This window comes from Schistocerca serialis, chromosome 3 (assembly GCF_023864345.2).
Source record: "Schistocerca serialis cubense isolate TAMUIC-IGC-003099 chromosome 3, iqSchSeri2.2, whole genome shotgun sequence".
NCBI lineage: Eukaryota > Metazoa > Arthropoda > Insecta > Orthoptera > Acrididae > Schistocerca > Schistocerca serialis.
This window is the reverse complement of record NC_064640.1, coordinates 650,660,528-650,687,263: the sequence shown is the minus strand read 5'-3', so window position 1 is coordinate 650,687,263 and position 26,736 is coordinate 650,660,528. Positions and strand designations below refer to the sequence as shown.

Below are 26,736 nucleotides of genomic sequence, written 5' to 3'. Positions count from 1 at the left end.
CAGCGGTCACCTGTGAGCTGGGATGAAGACCTGACAGCCGAAGACTGGCAAGCGGGAGTCCGTGGTTCGAGTCCGCGACACTGGCCTTCCCCCGCCGCACCGCTCCGCTGGCCGACGCACAACACACGCGGCCGCTTAGAGAAGAGAAACACTGGGACTCCACATCCAATGTATCACCATCCGATGCATGACTTCGCTCGCAATAATTAAACGGGCCACTTCGCGCTGCGCGTCTCCAGTCAGCTGGGCGAGACGGCGACACGTGATACACACCGCTACGCGTAATCAGACGCCGTCGCCGCCGCCGCTGCCACAGGAGAAGGCTACGCAAACGACACAGCTGCCGTTCTCCGAACCAGAACGTCCAGTAAGATACAGTTGTACGAAACTTTCAATAAAGGTTATCTTATGTAAAAATGCTGTTTCATTCTACCTCATACCCGAGCCAAGGAAGAACCCACCCTGCTCACATGTTGTTAAGAGAGAAAAATTAATTTATCTAGTATTTTCACCCTGACATAATGCTTTAGGGATCCTGACAATTGACAGCATCAAAAGAGAAAACCCAGTTACATTTAGTAGCAGAAGTGTTACATTTAGTAACAGAACTGTACATTTCAGTGTCAAAAGCCTGCTGATAACTTACTGATTAATAGAGAATATGAATTTTTCCCACGTGTCTAATTTGTAAGGTATCCGCATAATACATCACGTAACAATCATGAATGTAGCAAATGTGGGATTTACTGGTGTGGTGGATTGATCCTAGTGTCTCAGTTGTGAGGTTTGGGTTCGATTACCAGTGCTGATATGTATTTTAAAAACAATTGAACTGATCTCTTTGAACTCAGTAATGCCAAGTGAAGAACTTCGGGTAGCACTTAGTTCAGAATCCACGTTACGTTATAACCGTAATATCCCTACGCTACAAACTGGAGCAGAGTCGGTTTCAGTTGAGCCATAGCAGAGGCGGAAGTCGAGGCAAACAGAAACTCTGAGTCCAGTGAACTTCCTTACACCAGAAACTTTATTTTATTTAATGAGGCAGTGATCATTTAAGGTCACCGGATACTTATTTTATTAGAACTTTAGGCCGTAAAAATATGGTGCTGGACTAGGATTCAAATTCGGATCTCTTCTTTCATGGTATCTGAACCACACGGAACGATATAGTTCGATGATTTCGTTGTTTTCCCGAAGATAGCAAACTCCTCTAGCTCTCCATCAAAGGCAAGTAAATGTGTTCGAACCCTGGACCAACACAAAAATATCCATGGTCTCATTTTAAGCCCTACTATTTGTTCACCGAACCAACAGTGATACATAATTTTCATTTTTAACGTCTCTTCATGTGTTGCAATAGCAATGTGAGGTACCATTGTTTCTTGTCAAACATGCACACATATCAGTAGTGCTGAACAATCAATTCTTCTACAGAAAAGAACTGCGGTAAGTGCCGGGTTTGATTCTCGGTCAGGCAATGGAATTTCATGCTCATTTGAAATACAAACTTCTCGCTGCTGGCGGAAAACTTCGTTATCTTACATCTGATTGTAGTCACTTAACAAACGTATTACGTTCTGGTTTCGAGCAACCGTCATAAAACTTTACATCATGACACTTCGTTTTAAAAACGTTCAAACTTTGTCACTTGAAATATTATCCAAAATTAAAACAAGAAACAGCTATTATTCCCTCTTGCGTCTAATTCGCCGTATAATCGTACAATCTATCAACAGATGTTCTCCACCTAAAATGGCATTCCGGCCAACGGAGAACCACATCAACGATGACGTCAGGGTACCTATCAAACGGGAAGTGTTCGTCTGATCGTTCCACATTCACAGTCGCTGTGTATATAGTCACCGACGGCGCAGAATGGCACAAAGAAGACGCCTACCAGACACTCTGTGGTGGAACGCCAGAAGATGAACGGAAGCAGGACAGTAGCAAACTGATCAGGCCCGATGGCTTAATGTGAATCGTTCAGTTGTTTCTCAGATGTGGCAACAATTTATAGAGACCTAAACAGTGCCACAAAGACCTCCTTAGTACTGTTAGTACTGCACGGCACCTGGCATCTGACGTGGCAGCAACCAATGGACGTGTTGTATCGAGACGTACGGTGTACAGAATGCTTCCGCAGAGACCTGCTGCATGTGTATCTCTGATACGTCTTCAGTGAAGGGATTGCCTAGAATGGAGTCGTGAAATGCCACCTGCGCGTCGAACAGTGCGCCAACGATCGAATTGAATCCCATTAAGCATGTCTGGGGTCCACTATGGAGACAGGTCAGCATCCACAAAGCACTCTCCAAGACTTGATAGCAGCTCTCCAGGGAGAACGGTCGTTATTGCCTCAACAGGAGATTGATGATATCATTCACAGCATGCCCCGTCGTTGTCAAATGGTTCAAATGGCTCTGAGCACTCTGGGACTTAACTTCTATGGTCATGTCCCCTAGAGCTTAGAACTACTTAAACCTAACTAACCTAAGGACATCACACAACACCCAGTCATCACGAGGCAGAGAAAATCCCTGACCCCGCCGGGAATCGAGCCTGGGAACCCAGGCGTGGGAAGCGAGACCGTCGTAATCAGGCCCGTATTGATGCCAGAGGTGGTCACACTAATTTCTGAGCACCTTAACCAGTTGTGGGAATATGTGTGCAAATCCGTTAAGTTGGAAAAAAACGAATACATTTTTGTCTACCCTTACGCATGTTGCAGTTGTTTATGTCCGTATTCTTTCCATTGTTTCTACTTTACTATCACCTGTTTATACCGTTTTGTGGGGGGAAAAACACAGGCTTTCAAAATTTCCGCTTGTTGCTTCAATTTTGGACACCAATGTATATAAAACGTTTTTCGTTGTTAGTTAACAGGGAAATAAGGATCTTGGCAGGATTACAGGCAGAGCAGAAAAATTGTCAAGTTCAGATCTGCTAACTGATACTGGTGAAAACTTCGATATTTCTCAAGTCTTTATACACTCCTGGAAATGGAAAAAAGAACACATTGACACCGGTGTGTCAGACCCACCATACTTGCTCCGGACACTGCGAGAGGGCTGTACAAGCAATGATCACACGCACGGCACAGCGGACACACCAGGAATCGCGGTGTTGGCCGTCGAATGGCGCCAGCTGCGCAGCATTTGTGCACCGCCGCCGTCAGTGTCAGCCAGTTTGCCGTGGCATACGGAGCTCCATCGCAGTCTTTAACACTGGTAGCATGCCGCGACAGCGTGGACGTGAACCGTATGTGCAGTTGACGGACTTTGAGCGAGGGCGTATAGTGGGCATGCGGGAGGCGGGGTGGACGTACCGCCGAATTGCTCAACACGTGGGGCGAGAGGTCTCCACAGTACATCGATGTTGTCGCCAGTGGTCGGCGGAAGGTGCACGTGCCCGTCGACCTGGGACCGGACCGCAGCGACGCACGGATGCACGCCAAGACCGTAGGATCCTACGCAGTGCCGTAGGGGACCGCACCGCCACTTCCCAGCAAATTAGGGACACTGTTGCTCCTGGGGTATCGGCGAGGACCATTCGCAACCGTCTACGGTCCCGCACACCGTTAGGCCGTCTTCCGCTCACGCCCCAACATCGTGCAGCCCGCCTCCAGTGGTGTCGCGACAGGCGTGAATGGAGGGACGAATGGAGACGTGTCGTCTTCAGCGATGAGAGTCGCTTCTGCCTTGGTGCCAATGATGGTCGTATGCGTGTTTGGCGCCGTGCAGGTGAGCGCCACAATCAGGACTGCATACGACCGAGGCACACAGGGCCAACACCCGGCATCATGGTGTGGAGAGCGATCTCCTACACTGGCCGTACACCACTGGTGATCGTCGAGGAGACACTGAATAGTGCACGGTACATCCAAACCGTCATCGAACCCATCGTTCTACCATTCCTAGACCGGCAAGGGAACTTGCTGTTCCAACAGGACAATGCACGTCCGCATGTATCCCGTGCCACCCAACGTGCTCTAGAAGGTGTAAGTCAACTACCCTGGCCAGCAAGATCTCCGGATCTGTCCCCCATTGAGCATGTTTGGGACTGGATGAAGCGTCGTCTCACGCGGTCTGCACGTCCAGCACGAACGCTGGTCCAACTGAGGCGCCAGGTGGAAATGGCATGGCAAGCCGTTCCACAGGACTACATCCAGCATCTCTACGATCGTCTCCATGGGAGAATAGCAGCCTGCATTGCTGCGAAAGGTGGCTATACACTGTACTAGTGCCGACATTGTGCATGCTCTGTTGCCTGTGTCTATGTGCCTGTGGTTCTGTCAGTGTGATCATGTGATGTATCTGACCCCAGGAATGTGTCAATTAAGTTTCCCCTTCCTGGGAAAATGAATTCATGGTGTTCTTATTTCAATATCCAGGAGTGTACATAGTCAACCATTGACGAGCGTTGTTATGATCGAGTCTCGGTCTGGCATGATAGTTTGGCTTAGTTAGAGCTATAGATGTTAGACTTTGATACAGAACCATAAAAAATCGTCACTGCTTTTAAATTTCAAACACGTGCATAAATAATTGCTCAGTCAAAGTACAGCGAAGTTGCTGATGATACGATGTTAGTTTTCAGGTTTCCACAGAGGGCTTGCCACTGTATTCACGCTGTTTTTAAGTGGTTAGTTAAACGTCCAGTTTTTGACAAACCTCTCGTATCAGGAACGACGTTTTACAGGTGTGGGAAAACCTTTTAAGAGTAAAAATAATTCGAATTTGTCGTAGAACTTCAGGAATCCATATATTGTCTCTGAATGTTTGTTAATAAAAATATTTAATATTGCCTAAAGACTGCTGGAGTGAATGACGTGACGGAGTTAGTGAACTCAAATTCCAATGACTGAGATAGTGGTTTTGAATTGTCACTTACTGTAATAAAATTCAGTTTACTACAGTTAAGGGCTGTTTCATATCCAATGATCCAGTTCCTAGTATTTACATCTGGACTGATTACCTTAAAGAACAGTGTTCTCTTGTGAAATCTATTTTATATAGTGAAACAACTGTACTGCAAAGTGTAGAGAGGACCTGCAACACAGCTACGTTATGTGGGCGGCATGTAGTTCAGGTGAAACGCTTTTCAGATCGTTAGGATACTTTCTGTTATGAGAACACACATAAGTTACACATAGATACAATACGTGCATCAGCATATTGTTTGTGCCGATACTACCACTCAGTTAACTTAGAAAAACTAATTTTAACTATTCGTAACAAAATAAGGATGTAGCATTGCACCTTCAAACTCGCTACGTTACTGTAGTTGTAAGAATATTCGAAAAAACTGCAGTTTACATGGTGTTTTTCCTTGCTTTAATATAGAGATAGAGAGAAGATTAGCAAGGCCCCAGCACAAGAATGACATGCAAAAAAAATATGTTGGTAAGTACCTTCTTAGAAGTCCAAAGGTTCGTATTCATACCTAAATGGGGTGTAGGATTTTGTTCTGGCATTGCTTCTTTCACGCCCGTCAATAATTTGCATATGTGAAAAGAGGCGTGGTTCTAAGCCTGTGTTAAAAGTTTGTACAAAGGATGAAGGCAAGGGCATATCACCTACAGTTGTACCAGACACAGTAGTGCACTTTGATGTTCAAACAAACCTTGGGCTGAGATAGCTTTACAGCTACCCTCAGTGATTATATATGTGTGTTTGATTTTAAACTAGGGACTGTTGCAACTATTGAATCTAATCTTTTTTGCTACATGCATGCCTGACTGAGTGGATACGCAACAGGAAGCTAATCAAATTCAGAATTGAAGGAGCCTAACTTTGCCTCCAGCGCCAGAAAAGCAGTTTTCGTTATAAAGTTCGTGTGCGCTATTAACGTTAATTTAGGCAAATAAAGCCGATAATTCATCTTTATTACCTCAATACCAACCATCTGTATTTCTGCGGAATTCTTGCCAGCTCATTGTTTTGGTCTGCCTCACGTACAGCAGGCGGTTGCCATTTTTGAGGCCAGATTCGAAAGTTTTGTCGCCACAATTGGGCAACAGTGGGTGAATCTCTCCAGCACAATAGCTCAACTCAAATTAAATTTTCCTGCGGCGAGACGTAGAAACCGCGGTGTTGTCTGCTGTAACCACAGTCCCTGGGTACTTATTAGTGCTGTGAGACCTCTGGAATTCTGAGCGTCTTCGTAATATTTATCCTGCTTCCGTAGAGGCCGCACTCCTAATAAGTCTCGGTAGTTAACTATTTAGCGGGTAAATGTTCTTAGTGCGGATGCATCTTCTCAGTATGTACATTCCACATTGCCTACTTTTATGAGAATTCGAGATGAATATTGACAATTTTAATTTCTTTTGTGACGGAACTTAAATATCCCCCACCCACCTTTCTAAACTTTTTATAAGTTTTATTCTTTTCTAATTATATCACTTTTCCTATTCCTTAGGAGAAACAAGTAAGGTCAATGAATGTTATTTTATATGCCATTCTTCCTCAGAAAAACATTCCCCTGAATTGAATCTCACCATCGTTTCCGCCGCTGATGTCTCAAATGGCTCTGAGCACTATGGGACTTAACTTCTGAGGTCATCAGTCCCCTAGAACTTAGAACTACTTAAACCTAACTAACCTAAAGACATCACACACATCCATGCCCGAGGCAGGATTCGAACCTGTGACCGTAGCGGTCTCGCGGTTCCAGACTGTAGCGCCTAGAAGCGCTCAGCCACCCCGACCGGCCGCCGATGTCTCGGAGACACACAGCCACAATGTACAATTTTATTACGTGAAAGACTACAGACATTCCCAAGCTGCACTTTACTGATGCTAATCATTCATATGATATACATAATCAATTTCGGAACACACACTCCATCGCCACTCGAATTTGGGGAAACAATCACGAGCTTATGAAATCCAGAGTGATGTATTTCATAAAAACATTTCTAGTATGTCTCACCGCCTCTGTCATACATGGAACCTAAGCAATGGAACCTTCAGCATAAGAACAATCTCCAGGATACTTCAATGTCTTTTGTCATATGGAATGATATTGTCAACCAAACCTGTGCACTCGCAATGAGTAATCTCAGCCCAGAAAATATTTCAGATGACTGCGACTGCGCTCGATAGAACCAAGAATTTAACGAGTGTCCTGCGCTGTGTATCTTCCTTTGATATCGTATAATTGGCTTCGTTTCCTGCTACCATTGCTCGGCTCACTTGGGGTGCCGCCATCTATCTCCCGTTCTCACTGTCCTCCCTTAACTATCTGTTTCTACTATGGACTCCTTTAGACGGATGCCACATCTGTACGCATAATGATTTCTGTCTCGTACCTTATACCCGTGAACAATAGTCACATTTTGCCTCTGTCATTCTTTCAGAACAATAAAAACTGTCTCCCAAAATAGCCGTGAGTGAGTGGTTACGATGTCTACACAGTGCTGGTACGCCATTCAGACGTATTGCCGTATAATATTATCATTTACAAAAAGTAACTTACGTTGAAACAATTTCCCTATTTTTGGACCCTTCCCGTGTATAGATACATTATAAGAAAAAGTAGCTTTTAAGGAGTTTACAGAAACATTATCACAAACTGTTTGTTTCATACACAAAAGATCAGTACCTAACCGACTACATAAATGTGTTTGTTGCAGTAGCAATAAAACTCTAGAAAAATGGCAGGAATTTTTAATATTACGGAAAAAAGTCGAAGAGAAAAAACGGATACACGATATGAACCGGCTAAAAGAAGTTGAACAAGTGTTCAACAACAACAACACCAGAAGCTATTACAAAATTTGTAGTGAACATAAAAAGATATCAGCCACATAAGCGAGTTTTTGTCACCCTGACAGATCACTGAAACTAACTCCAGAAATAAGTGTCAAACTTTAGCAAAGTATTTTCACTCACTTCTCCGCTGCGAGCCCCCGATAGAACCACAAGACTTTGAACAACCCCAATCCAATCTCGATTCAAAAACACCACGTCTTCAGGAATTAAGGAAGATAATCAACTCTTTGAAAAACAATAAGTCTCTGGGGAAATATGGAATCATAGCGGAAATATGGAAATTAAAGGACAGTAATCGCACACAAGCAGCTCACAGACTTATTTAAAAGGTTTTGGAAACAGAACAAGTACCTGCGGAGTGGAAATGTGCATTTATTCATCCTCATCACAGAATACGAGGTAAAACTGATCCAAATAATTACACTGCTTCCTGCAGTACACAAAATTATTTCAAAAGTCTTGTTAATCCGGCTACAAGAACAGGCGTACCCTTTAATAGGAGAGTATTAGGCAGGGTTTCGCAAAGGTCAATCTTGTATAGAACACATATGGAATATAAGGTTAATTTTACAAATAAGAAGGTGTAGAAACGCTGTAGCACCGGTTCTCGACTTTAAAAAGTTTTATGATTCAATAGATAAGCAAACATTTTTCCATACATTAAAGTAAATGAAGACTGACATGTAAGCAAGGCCAGTTATGTAACAGGAATTAAGAGGTATAACTCCACAGTTAATTTCGTGCCAGAGACGTGAAAAGCATCTCAAACTAATGCCGCTGTTAAGATAGAAGATGGACTCTCCCCCTTCTATTTAACATGGTTCAGGAAAAATTTGTAGGGATATGGCTAAGGATATAAAAGGAATTCAACACGAGATTAAAATGACTCTGAACACTATGGGACTTAACATCTGTGGTCACCAGTCCCCTAGAACTTAGAACTATTTAAACCTAGCTAACTTAAGGACATCACACACATCCATGCCCGAGATTAAAAAAGAGCAGGGAATCAGAGAGAAGAAACTACATGAAAACTCGCAGAAAATTGGCTTACAGATTTCCTATGAGAAAACTCAGTGGAAAAAAAGCAAGTCTGTATCTCCCCGTTACAACTCGGTACAGGAAATTGGCACAAGTTACGCCTTCAGATATCAGGGAGAGATCATCCAACACCACGATTTAAAACAATAGCCAATCAAGAAAGAATCTCTGAACTACGAAAAGCATGTAAGCTCACTAGGAATCACTACAAGAAAATATATATTCGTGTCAACGCAGAACTAAGGCATTACTGCACAGTAGTTGTACCAGAAGCACTCTACGCTGCAGAAACTACAGTGAATCACGGTCATACGAAAATAAGAGAACTGAAGACGAGGGAACAAATATTCTAAGGTAAATATTCGGACCAGCTGGTCGTGAAGGAATTTTGATAAAGAGGCTCCAAGAATGATATACAGACAAACAATAACGGACACCTTTAGAAAGAGAAGAATGAAATTTTATCGATATAACATCTGGATGTTGGGAGCGAACATCCCAAAGATGTTCAGGCTCCATGCGGTTCCTCTTCCTCGAAATGTCTTGGCTCAAATTCGTCTAGGAATTGAACCGCGCGTGTCGCATTACGCGCCCTAAATTAGACGCTTGTGACCCTTTGGTTAAATTGTCTGGCTGGTGGTAAGTCTGCGAAATACAAAGTTAACATAACATACAAGAACAGTAATAATAATATCGGGAACTAAATTAACGACCCATAACTGATGTAGGCCACACAGTTGCGATTTGGTTAGAATAATGTTTATTCTGAAAACAGACAATGGCGAAAGTGGTCGTATTTAGTGTTACTGTTACACTCGAGCGCATATCCATTTGACACAGTTCGATCATTCACAATCTCATCGCGAAATACAAGATACCTACGCTCAGAGACTAAGTCCCGCAATACCACACAACGCGAAATTTTCTAAGTCATTTCACTTCCTAGCTGCCTAAAGACCGACTGTCCGCTTTCGCGTCTCAATCCGAACTGAACCCTCCGGTGTCTCCAGCTGAACTCCACGCTTTCGCATCTGCACCAGCACTCCCTCTGACTGTCCCCGGCCGTGTTTCCCGCACGCCGAACATAGTCGATCACCTGACTAGTGCAGTTCCCTTTTACAGCTTTTTCTACATCATTTTTCATTTTAACGTATTTAAATAATCAAGGCTAGGGCACTTTCACGTTCTAAATAAAGTAACAATATTATCCATTACGTAACAAACGTTAAATTCTTTTACATAAAACCAATACAATTTCTTTCTTAACTTTGAATGTCACGACCAGTAGCCTTGCACGAATGTGCTTTCTGATAAATAAATAAAGAACAAAAGTAACTATTATGCACTAAACTTTACAACAAATATTTTATTACCTAATGATTCAATAAGGTGTCATCCTGTCATCGTTCAGTGTGTTTTGTGTGGAGGAAATGATGATCTGAAGCTTAACTGAAATTACTGATAATTTAAATTTACTGTATCTTTTAAGCAAATAAGGTTACAAAGTTGATATTTACAACGAAAGTCATTTTAATGATACGCTTCTATATGAAGCGTAGATCGTTAAGATCGACCAAAGCGTCCAGATTTTAGCATGCTGGCTTTGTTACAAATCTTGTTAATTTCACTGTAATAGTAAATCCTAAACTATTATAGAATGATCAATATTCAAGTTTTGTTGGGGTTCAGCATGAAAATTTATGGAGGATAGCAGATTAAAATTACTGTGGTTTCATTCCCTGCGTTACTACAGAGTTAAATAGTTTCCATAAATGTTTCCTTTATAGCCAATCTTAGGTCCACCATATTTAACACTGCTACTTCTCCTCGCCCACAAACGGCTTCTACTGGGTTTCACTGTGACTTAGGTTCTCGTCTGTCTCACTCGCACACTACAGCGCTTAGGCCTCAGTAGACAATAGACACCTGTGAGTTTCTCCATCTCGTGATGACTCTGTGTCCTTTGTGGCAAGCGGTCCTGGACGGTAGGGATCGTTTCACAATTCCTGTAGGCTGACTCCTTCGGCCATATGCTCGTCAACTCACAATGAACAACAGTGTCACAAAGATTATCCTTGTGACAGCAAACACTAACAAAAGCAGGATAAAATGGATTACTGAAACCGAATCACATAAGACATCAGTTCAGAAAAAATCATAAAGGAACATACATATGGCCAATGATGTCCTTAATATGTATCAATAAGCCGCAGCTAAACATGAAGGATGATTTATCTTCTTTCGCTTGACGCAAGTATATTTACATGAGTCATGTAATGGAAGACACATGATTACAGATATCATGACCTTGTGGCTTACGGAGAACACATGAACGCCTTTCTATAACAAGTCGAAGTGCAGACGGCGCCAGAAATTGATGTTTCAATTGTGAAAGCACTTTCACTTTTCCCATAACGTCTCTCTTATCTGGATGTGGTATCATGTTTTGTGCCAACACTAAGTACTCTCAAATAACAATTTTAACGCACTGGATCGTGGTCATAATGGTCTGTGGAATCAGTTCGAATCTTCGTATAATTTGCTGTCCGAATCTCGGAATACTAACTCTGCAGTTCCTGTACGTATACTTCCTCACTGGATTTGTGGTTAACAATAAAGACTTCCAAAAGTAACAGCCACATTCACTCACTGAATCCTGGAGATAGAAACAATTTAAATTTCGATAACTCTTTATTGTGTGGAAAGGTGTTATTGTGGGAGTTACTTGGAGCACGTTATAGCCTTTGGTAATTTTTCTGATTTTTCAAACATCGTGAACGGTATACTCGTGGTGTCTCTGACTCACAGTTCAAGCTTTCACCACTAGTCTACACTGCAGTTGTCAACAGGTAAATGCAAGAACCCGAGATGGCAGTGACAGGAAATTGAAAAATACAAAATGGTTTTGGCAGTAAGCTTTAAAAATGGAAGATGTCTGTAGCGCAGATTTAAAAAAAAATGCAAGACAGCGGAACTAGACCAGCTGCGCTGTGTAACCCGGCCCATTTTCTACCTTTTGCCCTTCACTCTTCTCTTCCCCCTCCCTTTCGATACGAACACGGCGTGGTATTTTAACAGGTATTAAAATGAGGCAGCCAATTACAGTGTAGCTCTTAGATAACCTAAGCGTCACTTGAAGTGCGTAAAAATGGCGTCACGTTTAAAGATATTTGCTTTGAAATGAGAGTCATGTTAAAGATATACGGCCAGTCACAATAATTTGACGATCGCCTATGTTTAATGTCAACATGTAATAATGATTCACAGATGCCAGGTGGCAGCACTAGAAGTGGATGGCATACAAAGCGTGTTGGGTAGTCGTGGACAATGCTGGAGTCCTTAGCGTAGAGCTGAAGAGGAGCGACTTACCTGATGCAAACTGCATGATCATTGGCTTTCGGAGCAAAAGTGGAAGCGTTTCTGAAACGGATTAATCGGTAATCTGTTTGCGTGCTAACATGGTTAAAGTATACCATGAATGACAAAAAGGAGCTATCCAAAACCGATGCCGAGGCAACTGCGGTGCACCACGGGCCATAGATTACAGACCAAGCGAGGTGGCGCAGTGGTCCGCATACTCGACTCGCATTCGAGAGGACGAGGGGTCAGACCCGCGTCCGGCCATCCTGATCTAGGTTTTCCGTGATTTCCCTAAATCGTTCAGGCACATGTGAGGATAGTTCCTTTGACAGGGCACGGTCGACTTCCTTACCATCCTTCCCTAAGCCGATGGGACCGATGACCAAGCTGTTTGGTCCCTTCTCCCAAACCAACCAACCATAGATGGCAGGGTTGAAGGACAGTTGCGGAAATGTGTACGGGTGAGTAGAGTGCAGCTGTTGGCAAATGACCGGTCAGATGAACCAAGAGGCTACCAACAATGTCTCCTCAACGGCCGTTCAGGGTACACTGCCGAGTATGGGCCTCCGCAGTAGGTGCCTCGTTCATGTACCAGAGCTGACTTCGGTACACCAGTGACGAAGACTGGAATTTGCACATCAGTACCGTAGCTCGACGTCCACTGAACGGTGGCAGGTAACCTTTTCGGATAAATCACATTTTTTGCTCCTTGGGACAGATGACCGTTGGCACGTACGGCGTGAAACGTCTGAAAGTAAATACTTGGAAACTGGGAAGGATGGTAATGGTCTGGGGAATGTTCCCGTGGCTTTCCCTGTGTGATCTTGTCATTCTGGAACGCATAATAGATCAACACCTGTATGCGACTATCCTTGGGGAGCATGTTCACTCCTACAAGCAGTTTGCTTTTCCTCAGCACGATGGCGTCTATCATTAGGAAAATGTAATGTGTTACATAGCTCCCTGTGTACATTTGTGATTCGAAAAGAACGAGGATGAGTTTACAATATTCCCCTAGACACCAGACTCCCCGATTTGAGCTCAGTAGAGAATCTGTGGGACCATCTCGATTGGGCTATTTGCACCATGTATCCTCAACTGAGAAACCTAGCAATGCTGCCCACGGCGCTGGAGTCGGCATGGATCCACATATCTGTCGATAGTTTCTAGAACCTCACTGACATTCTTCCTGCGCCGGCCGAAGTAGCCGTGCGGTTAAGGGCGCTGCAGTCTGGAACCGCAAGACCGCTACGGTCGCAGGTTCGAATCCTGCCTCGGGCATGGATATTTGTGATGTCCTTAGGTTAGTTAGGTTTAACTAGTTCTAAGTTCTAGGAGACTAATGACCTCAGCAGTTGAGTCCCATAGTGCTCAGAGCCATTTGAACCATTTGAACATTCTTCCTGCACCTGTTGCTGCGGCCCGCGCTGCAAAAGGCGGTTATTCAGTCTTATGTCAGGTGGTCAAGTTAGTGTAGACAGTGGATTCGTCAGTACTACAACATTTCCGTGTCGAAAAAATATGTTAGTTTCACATGTACTGGTGCCATGTTCAAAGCTGTTGACCTCCGAATTACGTAAACTGGCGCCCCCTCCCCCACATAAGCACGCAAATATATCTGAGAAATACGTTCTGAACTTCAGTGCACCTACATGCTGGATGCTTGAGAGAATGACAGAGAGAGACAGTGCGCTAGTGCGATAGTGAAACTACCCCATATCAGCGTGTGGTTTTTGGAATCTTGGCTCTACTATTAGCCACTCTTGCTGTCGCTTCTACTGCTGCTGCAGAAAGAGAAGCCGGAACAGACATACTCTTTCTCTCTTTCTGTCTCTTACAACATAATCCAGGAATTGTCAGTTTTATGAAAACTCAACCATTTTACGAAAGCTTCTTTCCCTGTTCTACATATGATTATTCAAGTTATTATAAAACGACTTTACACCTTTAGTTAAATACAGAATTTTATTAAGAATGCTTATGTAGGTAGAGGAGGTTCTTTCTTGTAAGAGGACACTGCCAGTTTCGTTCCATACATTCACTTCCACCTAAACTTTCACTCTGGATGTGGCTGCCATTGATCATACAGAAAACATCCCATCTGAAGTCAATTTCTTGCCATACTAGACTCAACATATCTGGCGCAAATTCTGAAGTGTCAATCTGTATGGCTTTAGGTGCAGTCTTTTCGGTGAAACTCTAGAGGCAGTTGATTGAGGAATTGAGCTCTCGCGCTGCACAATGCGTTGATTTCCTGGCACTGCGAACAAAAGTCTCACTCCCTCGGCAACAGCCACGTAAATTCGTGGGCGACCTGGATATTTATATTGACGAACGCTACGAGCAGTATGGACTGACTCCAGGTGCAAATTGTAGGCCTACTAAGATACTACTTATGGTACTCGGTGCGATATTCCAGTTTATCTTGTTGCTGACTTTGTATCTTCCATCCAAAACGCGACGAACACACTGAGGTCCTGTGAAGTCCGGCACTTCAAGTTTCAACTTTCTGTTGTTCCTAGTGGCGGAATTCGATATTACAACAGTAATTTAATGGAACTTTCGTGGTAAGATTGCAACTTAACCACAGGATCTTCATTTCTCTGTCGACCTTAGAGGTGAAATTCGGTAATACAACAACAACTGAATGGCAATTGAGGTATTTTCTACAAAGTGGCACCTTAACCATATGTTTAAGTAGCCTCAATAAAATTCCATGTGAAAGTAAAGTTGTGAAGTCCTTTTAGAATCAAAATATATTGCTTGATAGCTGATTTTCTTTATAGTTTTGCATTGCAGAAATCTCGTGCTACAGGTCAACATACACACATACATCTAAATACTTACGCCGCAAGCCTCTTTATGGTGCATGGTAAACGGTAGTGGGTACCGCCAGTAGTAGTTTCCTTCCGTGTTCCATTAGCAGATAGGAGAGGTAAAATCTACTGTCTGTATCTCAGAAATAGCCCTAATTGCTATCTTGTCTGTACAGTCCTTAAGCGAAATGTAAGTTGACGGCGGTAGAATCGCTCTGCAGTCAGCTGCAAGGGCCGGTTCTCTAAGTTTTTGCAGCAGTGATTAACGAAAAGCCCGTAGTGTTCCTCTCCAGGGAGTCCTATTTGATTTCAAGAAGCTTCTCCATATTACGTGTTGCTTGGACGCATCAATAATAGATGTAACAGCGCACTGCTAAGTTACTTCGGTGTCGTCGTCGTGTAAGCCGAACTAGTGAAGATCCAATACACATGACCAGAACTCAAGAGTTGGTCGCACTATCGTTATGTATGCGGTCTCCTTTACAGATGAGCTACACTTTCCTAAAATTCCCACAGTAAAACGAAGTCGACCAATCGACTTCCCTACTACATCGATATATGCTCGTTCCGTTTCATATCCCTTTGCAGCGTGACGCATAAATATTTAATTTAACGTGACTGTGTCAAGCAACAAACAGTAATACTCTATTCGATCAGTGCAGAATTCTTTTTCCTACTAACCTACGTTAAATTAGGTTTTCCTACATTTAGAGCAAACTGCTTTCATTGCACCAAATAGGAAGTCGGATAAGTCGTCCTGTATAATTCTACAGTCGCTCAACGATAATATTTTCCCATGTACTACAATATCTTTAGGAAACAGTCGCATACTGCTGCGCACCATATCCCTGAGGTCATTTTTGAATACAACTAACAAACGCGCTCCTATCACACTTGCCTATGTGCTCCTGACCATAATCTTATCTCCACTGAACACTTGCATCGAGGTCAACGTACTTTTTTCTGTTACATAAGAAGTCTTTGATCCACTCACATATCTACGAACCTATGCCTTATGCCCGGACCTTCGTTGATAGCATGCAATGGGGCACTTTGTCAAACGGTTTTCCAGAAATCAAGGAATAAACCCTTTGTACATGGTTTGCAAGAAATCATGTACAAAAGGGCAACCAGAGCTTCACATAAGCAATGCTTCCTAAATCGTGCTGATTTGTGTACAGATACTTTCCTGTCACAAGGAAATACGTTACAGTGGAACTTAAAATATACCCAAGCTTTGGAGAACACATCATACGAGAACAACTATCACATAACTGTCCGAAATTGTATTTGGAGTTCGTGGAACAAGCAGTGGAATACATAAAAGGGTAACAAAATAAAAAAGAGAATTTTCGACCTGACCACAGGAAACAGAAGGCAAATCATGCAAAGGATGAAAGTGTTACAGAAGGTGTATCTGTGCCCTGAAGCAGAGTTAATTAGCATATTCAACCACAGTGGGTAGGTATTGTCACCTGGAGCGGGTATGTTGTATCATCTCCAGTATACGTTTATGGTGAAACTTCACAAAAATCTTTCTGTAAGACCTACAGGAATCCCAACTGGATCAAGAACCGAGCATGTGACACAATACAGAGGATGCTGGATCAAGGTGTGATCAAAATGGTGTTATCTGTATATAACAACGATATGAGAGTTGTGAACAAAAAATATGGTACAACTTGTGTGTTATTGGACGCCAGACAAACCATTACAATAATTTCAATGGAGACAGATCGACTTGGAAATCTAGAAGAGGTGCTGCAAAGTTTCATCGTGTATGAGTTATCTCTTCCTTGGACTTGTGATCCTATTGCTGGGAAATTGACCAGGTACTGTCATGTCGACAATAAATGGTGTTCTTAGGTTTTGTTCACTATTACCAGTTTAAATGATTCCCTTTCGGCCTTAGCATCACAGCAGCCACACATATTAGAGCTTTAGACAGCATATTGGATGAGTCACCAAGGCATTGTGCAATGAGCTATGTAGACGACATGCTAATAGCTGAATCCTCATGGGAAAAGTGTAATCACACATTCAAGAATCTATTTGGAACATTGAAATACCATGGAAAAACACCGAACGTTGAGAAATCGCTATTTTGTGTTGCTGGAGTCCAATCCTTAGCACACATAATAGACAGCAACGTAATCTACCTTGATCCACAGAATTCAGAAGCAATATGCTTTAACACAGCTCTGTGGACCAAGTGACAACTATGGAGATATCTTGGCCTAATGAGTTTCTATAAGTGTTTTGTCCACATTGAAGATCTGACCACATCGAAACAGTATGATCTGACAATGAAAAAGATGAGTTTGGATATGATCACTGAGAAAGATTTTGAGCCACTGCTGCGCTAGTGTCAGTCCTACTCGAGGGAAAGGGAAATTTTATCAAAATTAAATGAAATCGCGGTTAGCGATGAAATCTAGGGCCTCTGGCAGAGGGTGGTAGCAGACAACAGCCAGCAGTCCAGGCAACGTAAACATGACACTCACGGGAATGGAGCTGCAACGGCGGTATTGCACGTATGATTTGTTTCGAGTGGAGCAACAACGAGGCAGGAAACTGCAGCATTGCTTTAAGTTATTGCGATGTATGAGGCAGGGCACTAGGCCAGAGACAGGAGTGGTGATTTGTAAATGGCTGACGAGTGGGAATTTATCCCTGCCATAGTTTCTATCTCTCTCTGACACCACGTCAGAAACAAGGGAGAAACCAATTAAATAGACGGGCGATTTTAGCCTGAGAAGGTGTGCCAGGTCAGTCGAGCGTCGGGACGGACCTGTGCTGGTCTAAGCTTATAGGGGCCACTCTGGCAGCAATGATGTAAGTATTTTGCGTAAACTTGTGCTTTGTTTCTATGCACTTGTTTGGGCTATATTCCGCCTCCGGGGACACAACACTGGGGCGGTATAGAATGGCAGCCTGGAACTTGGAGATCGCACAGTCTGCCTGAAAGAGGGCAGTGACAGCGGACTGCAGCGGGTGCAGGAGCTGCTCGGTTCCACTCCAGGTTATGGGCCACAATTGCTTCCCACCTGGCGTACCAGGGTCCAGACAAGGCTTACGCTGCGGGAGGCGCAGCAGCGCTGCGATAGCGCCAGAGACGGCGGCGGTTGTGGCCATCTGGCAACCACCACTAACGGCAAGTTGCAGCACAGGGTCCTGGAGGGCCCGGGTTCAGGTCCGGTCCTGTCCTAGGAGCAGTGGCGGCCCGACGGCCACGGGTGACCAGTACGTCCATCCTCGTCACATGGTCGGACAGAGCAGGCCAAACAGGGTGGTGGGCGGCTAGGATCAGGGACTGTAGCAGTCTCCGGAATCGCAGACAGCAGCGCGGCGCAAGTCGCAACGCATCGGCGGGCGGCGACCCGGAGAGCGAAGGCCGACTTCCATCGGCAGGTGGCCCTGATGACGACAGCAGCGGCATCGGCATTCCAGGGGCCTGCCGAGCCGGCTGGACTTACGAGACATCGGCAGGTGGCACGCTGACACTACGCTTCACCATCGAGTACTGGAAATTAGCGGAATGAAGCAGTGTTACCGAATACCGCTGTATCACTCTGCACTACCCCTGAACGTTCTTGAACCTGCTCGGCCTCCCAACTAAATACGGCATGGTGGGTCCCGGCTTCAGCTCATCCGTCGGGAGTCCCGGGTTCGACACACCGATCACGCAACAGCACTAAAGTTGGCAGTTGTAGTGGCGCTGATAGTATCCCACCTGAAATGGTCCGAAAATTTCTGCACGGTAAGGGACATAGGAAAAACAGATTTAGATGTAGTTTTATTACAAGAAAGTGCAGAAGCAGGAGAGACGGTCCAGAAGGTAACACTGTTTGTTCATCACATTGTTATGATGGAAGGAAAGTTATTCAGTGAGAATACTGGTGATCCTCACCATTGAGTGGGGAGTGGAAAAATTTAGATGTTTTGTATGTGTTGCCAGATCATAAGGTATTAAGAAGTTTTATGGCAGAAAAAAAAACATATGAGAGGTTAGCATGAGGGGTACTATACATATAAGAGTTCCAGTTTATAGTTACGCGTGTGCCAGATGGAATGATTATTGCACCCAGCTCGTCGTGTGGCACCCCAACAGGATTAATAGAGACTATGTAGGAATAATTAGATGAGAATGAATAGAGCCTGTGATGTATAAAGCACGTAGCGTTTGAGAATTTCATTAAACCATCTCCGAAAGAAATTGTGGAGTAACAGGGCCATGGTCCAATGTTAAAGGAGATAGCATGGAAGATGAAAGACTGGGAGCAGACAACCATACAATAGTTCTATCTGTTGAAGGAAAGAGTACTATTTCAGCGTCAGGACTTGGATGCAACTGAGTAGTTACTCCGTATACCAGAAGACATGAGAAAGAAACTAATATGATATACTTATGTGAGTCACACACATTATGTGCCAAGGAAGTGTTACTTGAAATTTAGGGCAGCTCGTCACTTCAAGAACACAGAAAGACGAATCAAAACGTGTTAGACATTTACAACTATGTTAGAAGTCGAAACCACTAGCGACATTCAAACAAGTGCCGCTGTTTACTGTTGTACCAAACAAATTAAGACAGCTAACAACAACAGATTTAATGTGACCGTTAGGTCGTACGATAGGGGATAGAACTATATGTTAGTGATGGCAGGCCTAGCCTTGAAATACATGACCTCAGTGCCATTGCAAAGAGCAACAACCAGGACAGTTTTGACATATTCCAGAAGGTATTTCTGAAGCAGGTTTGGTGAGTGGAAAGGACTATCTCTCTCAACGGTCCTCAGTTTCAGTTGGCAAGATGGAAAAGTGTGTTGAAGAAACATAGGATCAAGCTGATATTTATACCAGCTGGCCTCTCCCCTTAAATCTATCTGAGAAGATCAATACAGAATTTGGAGGCCTCTGTAGATTATAGGAATTAAACATAATGCATCACGGGATATCTTACTCTCCGATTTCAGAAAGTGATGAACATTTTGCTATACAGTGCACACGGATCACTCCAATGACGCTGTTGAAGAATAAGCTGGCAGCCGGCTAGATTATAGACATGACAGAGTTCACAATGAACTGATGCCACACACAATAAAGAAAATAAAAGCAACGACGGAAAAGATGAAAGAAAGAATGGACAGGAAAAAATTTGTAAATTTGTGTTAAGATCTTATGGGACCAAACTGTTGAGGTCATCGGCCTCTAAGCTTACACACTACTTAAGCTAACTTACGCTAAGGACAATATACACACCCATTCCCGAGGGGGGACTCAAACCTCCGAAGGGGGTGCCACGCGAACCGTGAGAAGATGCCTTAGACCGAGCGGCTACCGCACGTGGCAATGGACAGGATACCGACAATCCGGACGTATGAAATAGGTCAGATGTTTTTGATACAGTCGTATAGGCTATCGAGCAGACAACAAGCGGTGTGCCATAAATTCTTCCCGCGATATTGAAGTTCAGTCAGAATTTGACACACTGTATTATTCATGCAATTTTGGTAGAGGTGTAGTCACTCAAGACCAGGCAGATGTGGGGTGAAATACCATATTAGCACCATTTAACCTTTTAGAGAGTCATGTAAGGATCGGAATAAGGCCTATGAGACACGAATTTATGGTGGAATTTGGTGGATTAAATTGATATCAGTAGTTAGTTAGCCAAATTAAGGTCTTTAAAAGTGTATTATATGTGAGTAGGAGTAAATGCTAATGTGTGGAAAGAGGACCACAACTTGAGAGTACATTTCATGGCTTCTGATAAATAATACCGATGGGAACTATGTGCGCAATTGATGAATATTAGTCTAGTGGATATAGTTTGCAAAGAGACCTACAAGACCGAATAAAAGGGCAGAAGGTTCGTTGTGAGAGGATATGGAGTATTTGGATGTAAGGTAATGCATATAACGTCCGGTATATTTGGATTTTGTTAATTTTAAGAAGCAAGAGAAAAAAAACACTTATGAAAGAAGCAGTAGATGATTTTGAATGTGTCCGTGCTGAATGAGCGTCACGACTTGATACATAAGATCAAATTGGACGCCTCAGGTCTAGAGCGTGTGTGGTTTTTCTTTTTTATGTTGCAGAAAGCACGGATGAAATTTTATAGTGAGTATGGAGCACCGACTAATTACAGAGGATAGGGAACAAGTGTTTTGTCTTAAAAGTGGCAGATGGAAGTGAAAGACTGAACTGATCAGTGGACTAAAAGTAAAACGAAAGACTAACCTGGGAAGCATGAAGGCGAAGTTGCATGTAAATAAAAGATAGGTTATACATCAGCATGAGTTGATAACCAATAACAACGGTTCTCATTACTAATCAACTAATACTAAAAATATTCTCAGGAAAGCAAGTTTTGTGTAAACAAGTCACTATAAGATTTTGTAAGGGGCAGGATGAAAAATATTAATAGAGGCAGAATGCAAATGAACTCTGTGTTAATGAATGTAATGTGTGTATACAGGGTATTTCTTTTAATTTGGGACAACTAAACATCTCGCTACACGATGTATCGTTTGAAGTAAAATGTTCTAGGTGGAAAGTTAGTATTAGTAAAGATGACATGTGTCTATGCAACAACTGCCCACCTCCTAACCACCCTTCGTTGGTAGGAAAAAGCTGTTTTTTTTTTCCTAGTAGGACCCCCACCACCACCACCAGCACCCATTTTATTACTTAGTCCGAGTCTACACCAAAAGACACGTAAGGTGTGCTCAAACCACTGTTTTCCATTCTTAGTAGATGGCGCTATAATTGGCAAACATTAAATGTGCCTTTTTTTGCAATTAAGAACCTACGCATTTGATTCTACATTTCATTTACTATGTACATGTCAGGGTTTGTGTTGTAAGAGTTGATATTTAAGTTCAAAATTTACTTTAGTGTTGAAAGTTTGCTTGTACAGTGCAGTATGGTTATCCGTTCCAGTGCCTGGTTAGAAACTAGGCTTCACGTGATTCAGGAAAAACGACGTAAATGTAATAGTTTTCTGTTCCCACTGGGATTCTTGACATCCACGAGTTCCCTTGGCTGTTAGCATTGAGTGCTTGATTTCGATGAGCAGGAGGGACAGTTACGAGGTGGCCAATTGTAGCACAGAAAGATACCTATTTCCTAATATTAACATTTCACCTAGAACAATTATTCGTACGATGCGTCGTTTTCGAGATATTTATGTGTCTCAAGTTAGAACAAACACCCCGTATCCATAACTACGAAAAGTTATTTAGAAATTAGGTGCATTAGCATAGACACGTATGGATAAATACGTAAAACTTCTGCTCTGAGTATTGTGCAGATACGAGCTGGCGAGGACGAGCATTAAACGGTATGGGATGGCAGAGCAGCGACAGGCACACGCGAGAGAGTCCTGCACGGGAAATACTGAGGCGCACCAAGTACAAGTCGGTGGTCTAGCACGATGATACCCGCCCACAGTACGGCCTTCTGAGCAGCGGAATACGTTCAGTCATGCACTCAGTTGTCTGGCACATGCCGCGAGGTAACCAGCTGGCCCTGCAGCACTGCTGAAACAGCAGCGAACCCTCTGACCAGAGCGGTGCACGCCAGCTTCGGTAAATGAGCTAGGCTGAAAAGTGGCGATGCCACAGTGCAAGCTTTCTCACATACCCAGAGTTTAAATGTTCAAATGTGTGTGAAATCTTATGGTACTTAACTGCTAAGGTCATCAGTCCCTTACCCAGAGTTGACAACACTTCATCATGGGAGGATAGTTGAAGACTACGGTTTGCAGATAGCATTCCTTTTTGGAAGACATAAAGTTGGCCAGGGCACAAGCTGTGCCAAGGGATGTGCATCCATAGTTCATTTTTCTCCTAGGGAGAACCAATGCCCAGGTTTTATCCACGGAATGTGGCTTTGAACACCAACACATATTGTTTCCTGAATATATGTGAATAGCAATACCATGCCAGGTAGTGCTGTTCTGACATTACCTCATGATATTAGTTCTGCTGTCAGCCATTCTGCATCTTCATACATTTATGTTGCGTAGACGTAAACATTAACAGGCCAAGGACTGCGTGTGAGTTCCACATATGGTCGCCTTACACAAGGGACAATATGTTGGCTGGAATCATCTAACTGCCGCCCGAGCCTATCAGGCGCCAAGATCGGAACTGGTGTAGCCACCTATGGTACACGTCCTTTCCCCAGCCGTCGACATACAAAATGTGGAAAACGTAACTCATATATGGGCCGTTGCAATGAAGAAAGAATGACGTCCCCATGTCCACGCTGCTGAGACGACTAAATTCGAGGAGCATATCTAACGACGAGTGACAAGAAACTGCTCTCCTCTCAAACTGAACCCCATGCATCGACATAAATCACATGCCAGAGATGAATAATCATTCTCGCTAGTGAAAGTGAAGATAACACTATGTGATGGACACAAGTGTCACTCTCTCTAGGTGAAGGAAAAATGTTTACTCTATTATTGATAGTCTGCTTATGCATTTCTAACACTGGTTTAATTGTAATTCTAAAAGTAATATGGATTTCGTTAGATTAAGATGGCAGTTGAGTGTTAATACTCCACACTTGATGGACATCATTTTCAGGAGGCTAGCGCCCCAGTCGACCCCAAACAAAACGGTCACATATTTATTGCGAAATTAAAATTTTTATCACGGAATAAAAAGAAAGGGGTGGTTGCTGAGATGCTTTACATATACATTTATTTTCTTAGCTTACCTTAATATCTCTTATTATCACACTTCATTACACTCTGAAGATAGGCTTTGTGTTAACATAATTTTCTTCTATATGCCATTACGCTAGTTTTGCTGTATCTTGTTAACTTCGACATTTACGCTGTGATCATATGCTGTATATCACATATTCTGCTCAAATTTCACAGTATTTGTGTAGTACTGTTCTTCATATTCTACTCGTAATGTTTAGTTATGTACGTTATGTGGGCTAATGATGTGAGACTAATTGTTATACAGGCATCGTTTTTGTAAAACTCAGTATATAGATAATATGTTACTGAGTATGGTTGGGCCTTATAGCACCAGCATTTTATCTGCTGGAATGAAGGAATCATGATACCATGGATCACCAATAGTTTTGGGGAAGGGGAATATACAGACATATTTCAGTAATGGAGATGCCCCAGATAGCTGTGGGATAACAACATGAATGTAGCCTGCCACATGGCCCAAAAACCAGGAGTGTTGGACTGGGATGCCATTTCTTCTCATAGCATCATAGCAGAACCTCTTTGGTTGTGTTCCACGGCACCCTTATAGCAAAGCGATACGTCGACTATATTCTACGCCCCGTTGTTTTGCCTTCACAACAAGCAATCTTGGGATTACATTTCAGCAAGATAATGCCTGCCTGCACACGGCGAGAGTTTCTACTGCTTGCTTCCTGCTTGCCAGGCTCTACCTCGGCCAGCAATATCACTAGATCTTTCCCCATTTGAGAATTTTTGGAATATTAATGGCAGGGCCCTACAACCAGCTTGGCATTTTGACGATGTAACGCACCAATTGGGCATAACTAGGTTCGATATCCATCAGGAGGATATCTAACAACTCTGTCAATAATTGCCAAGAAGGATAACTGTTTGCATAACGGCCAGATGTCGACCAGCGCGTTATTGACTTGCTCAACTTGGGAAGTTCTTTGTCTTGCATAAATGATTCAATTTGTCTGAAATTGTTATTATTTGTTTGTCTGTACAACTACGCCACATCTACCAGTTTCTGTACCATTCGGATAATTCTTTCATTTTTTAAGTGTGTATGTAGATAGTGGGTGTTCCAAATTCCTTGCGACAAACGACTAATGGGAAATTATCATGTCAGGAGGAACCACTTCTGTTAGAAAGAGATATTTTGCAGACTCTTCCCGGCTACGTTTATTGATTCATCGCCCTGGGATGACGACATTTCAACTAATTAGGAGGGTCAAGGAACCAAATGTGCTTTATCTGTTGGCTACTTACCTCAATATATCGATAGAGTAACTTGCAACAAGAAAATCTTAAGAATGAGCCTCTGTAAGTGGGAAACGATGTTTCAAAGAATCAAAGAAACTCTTTATTAACAATTTGAAATACGTTAGACCTGCTGGTCGCTTTCCTAAATGCTATAATAAGAAGTCGTTTTTTCAAAATTTCCATAAAAGTAAAATTAAAGTTAATCAAGTAGCGAAGAAACCGCGCCAAATAACATTGTAGGGGAAAGAAGAAGAGAATTCTTAATAGGAAGTGAAGATATTATAAGAAGTAAGTTTTCACGAATTCCTTTACCGGCGGTATTGTTTGTTAGGAGGTTAAATTGCAATGTTCTGAACATCAACTTATGGCTTTCATTTGCATTATATAATTGAAAGATAAAATAGCACCATAATCACTCAGATCTGAGCGGGAGAGAGTGTGTAACTTCCCGCACAGTGTGAATAGTTAGTAAATAAAGGCTAATTTATCCACTTTTACCCACAGTGCACGTAGAAAGCAAGAATACCCTGACATTACTTGCACGTTGTGATTATCACACGATTTCAAATGCAGACGTTCTTCATTACTTCCAGATGAAATGTAGATGTTGTTAAATGGTACCCCTGTATGCATCTTATCTCCATAGCACTTACTGCAAGACCTTGAACACAAAATGAAACAGCGCAAAACAGGCAGTCTATGCTTATTACATCAGGCTGGCTACAAATGATATCGCTAGAAATCGATTTGCTTAATGTCTATATAGTTTACTAAACAATAAATAAATGTTTGAATTTGCATAACACGACACAAGCATCATTGTGGGAAACGTATTGTGATATCTTTTTATGTTGTATAGGTTTTAAACCGAAAGGTTATTTTCTTCAACTGTTTATTAGTAATACAAAACTCAGGCCGACATCTGGAGCGCTCTGCTCACTGTAAACGCCACTGAATCAGTGAAACACGCAGAACAGATACCTTTAAAACCAACAATGCAATCAGGAGATTTTAATTATAGCATTAGTTATCACGTAAAATTAATCTCACAAACATGAAAAATAATTATATGTTTTTATATCCTGTAAACTGAGTAAATGTAAATTATTGTGTAAATGATTTAACAAAATATTTGCTCTCCCACATGCTGGGTGCCGCTTGGAGACTACATTTACACATTAATTGCCATTTACTTGTCAGAGTCTTGCTGGAAACATATGGTAACAATATTTGTTTACCGGCCTCATTACTGGAAGCCTGGCGAAAGGAGAAGTTCGTAGACTGACGTAAGTGGCACTTTTTATGGTGGCTTTACATATAAGGAGAGCCATGTGTCAAGCGTTCACCGAATTCGAAAGCAATATTCCTTGAAAGAAAGTCCTCGGAAGTTTCTCTTTCCTATTACATTAGTGAACGGATAGAAGGCTTTTGTCCAAAAATTGTGACCATAGAGGTACTGAAACCGATGATGATACAGAAAACGCAGAAATACTAAACTTGTTTCCTCTTTTTTTCAAAACGGTTTCACGAAGGGAGTTCCTCCATTTAAATCGTCGCGTGAATGACACAATAAAAGATGACCAACTCGTAGAAAAGCCATTTGAAATCGCTCAGCAGGGGGAACGCTCTGGACCTAATGGCATACCAAAATCTCCACTATCGGAATTAACATAGCTTCCGAAACAACCATCGTATGAAACCCAGCTCGCTGTCTCCGTCCACAAGACTCAGGAAGCAATAAATACAGGCA

General features: G+C 42.7%; 1 protein-coding gene and 1 pseudogene across 1 annotated transcript in view; both read left to right on the top strand.

Moving 5' to 3' along the window:
• The window catches only part of LOC126471074 (cytosolic carboxypeptidase 6), a 1,596,780-nt gene that overhangs the window by 135,820 nt on the left and 1,434,224 nt on the right, over nt 1–26,736 (top strand). The gene's annotated exons all lie outside the window — the stretch shown is intronic.
• Nucleotides 5,318–5,416, top strand: LOC126472281 (U6 spliceosomal RNA; annotated as a pseudogene).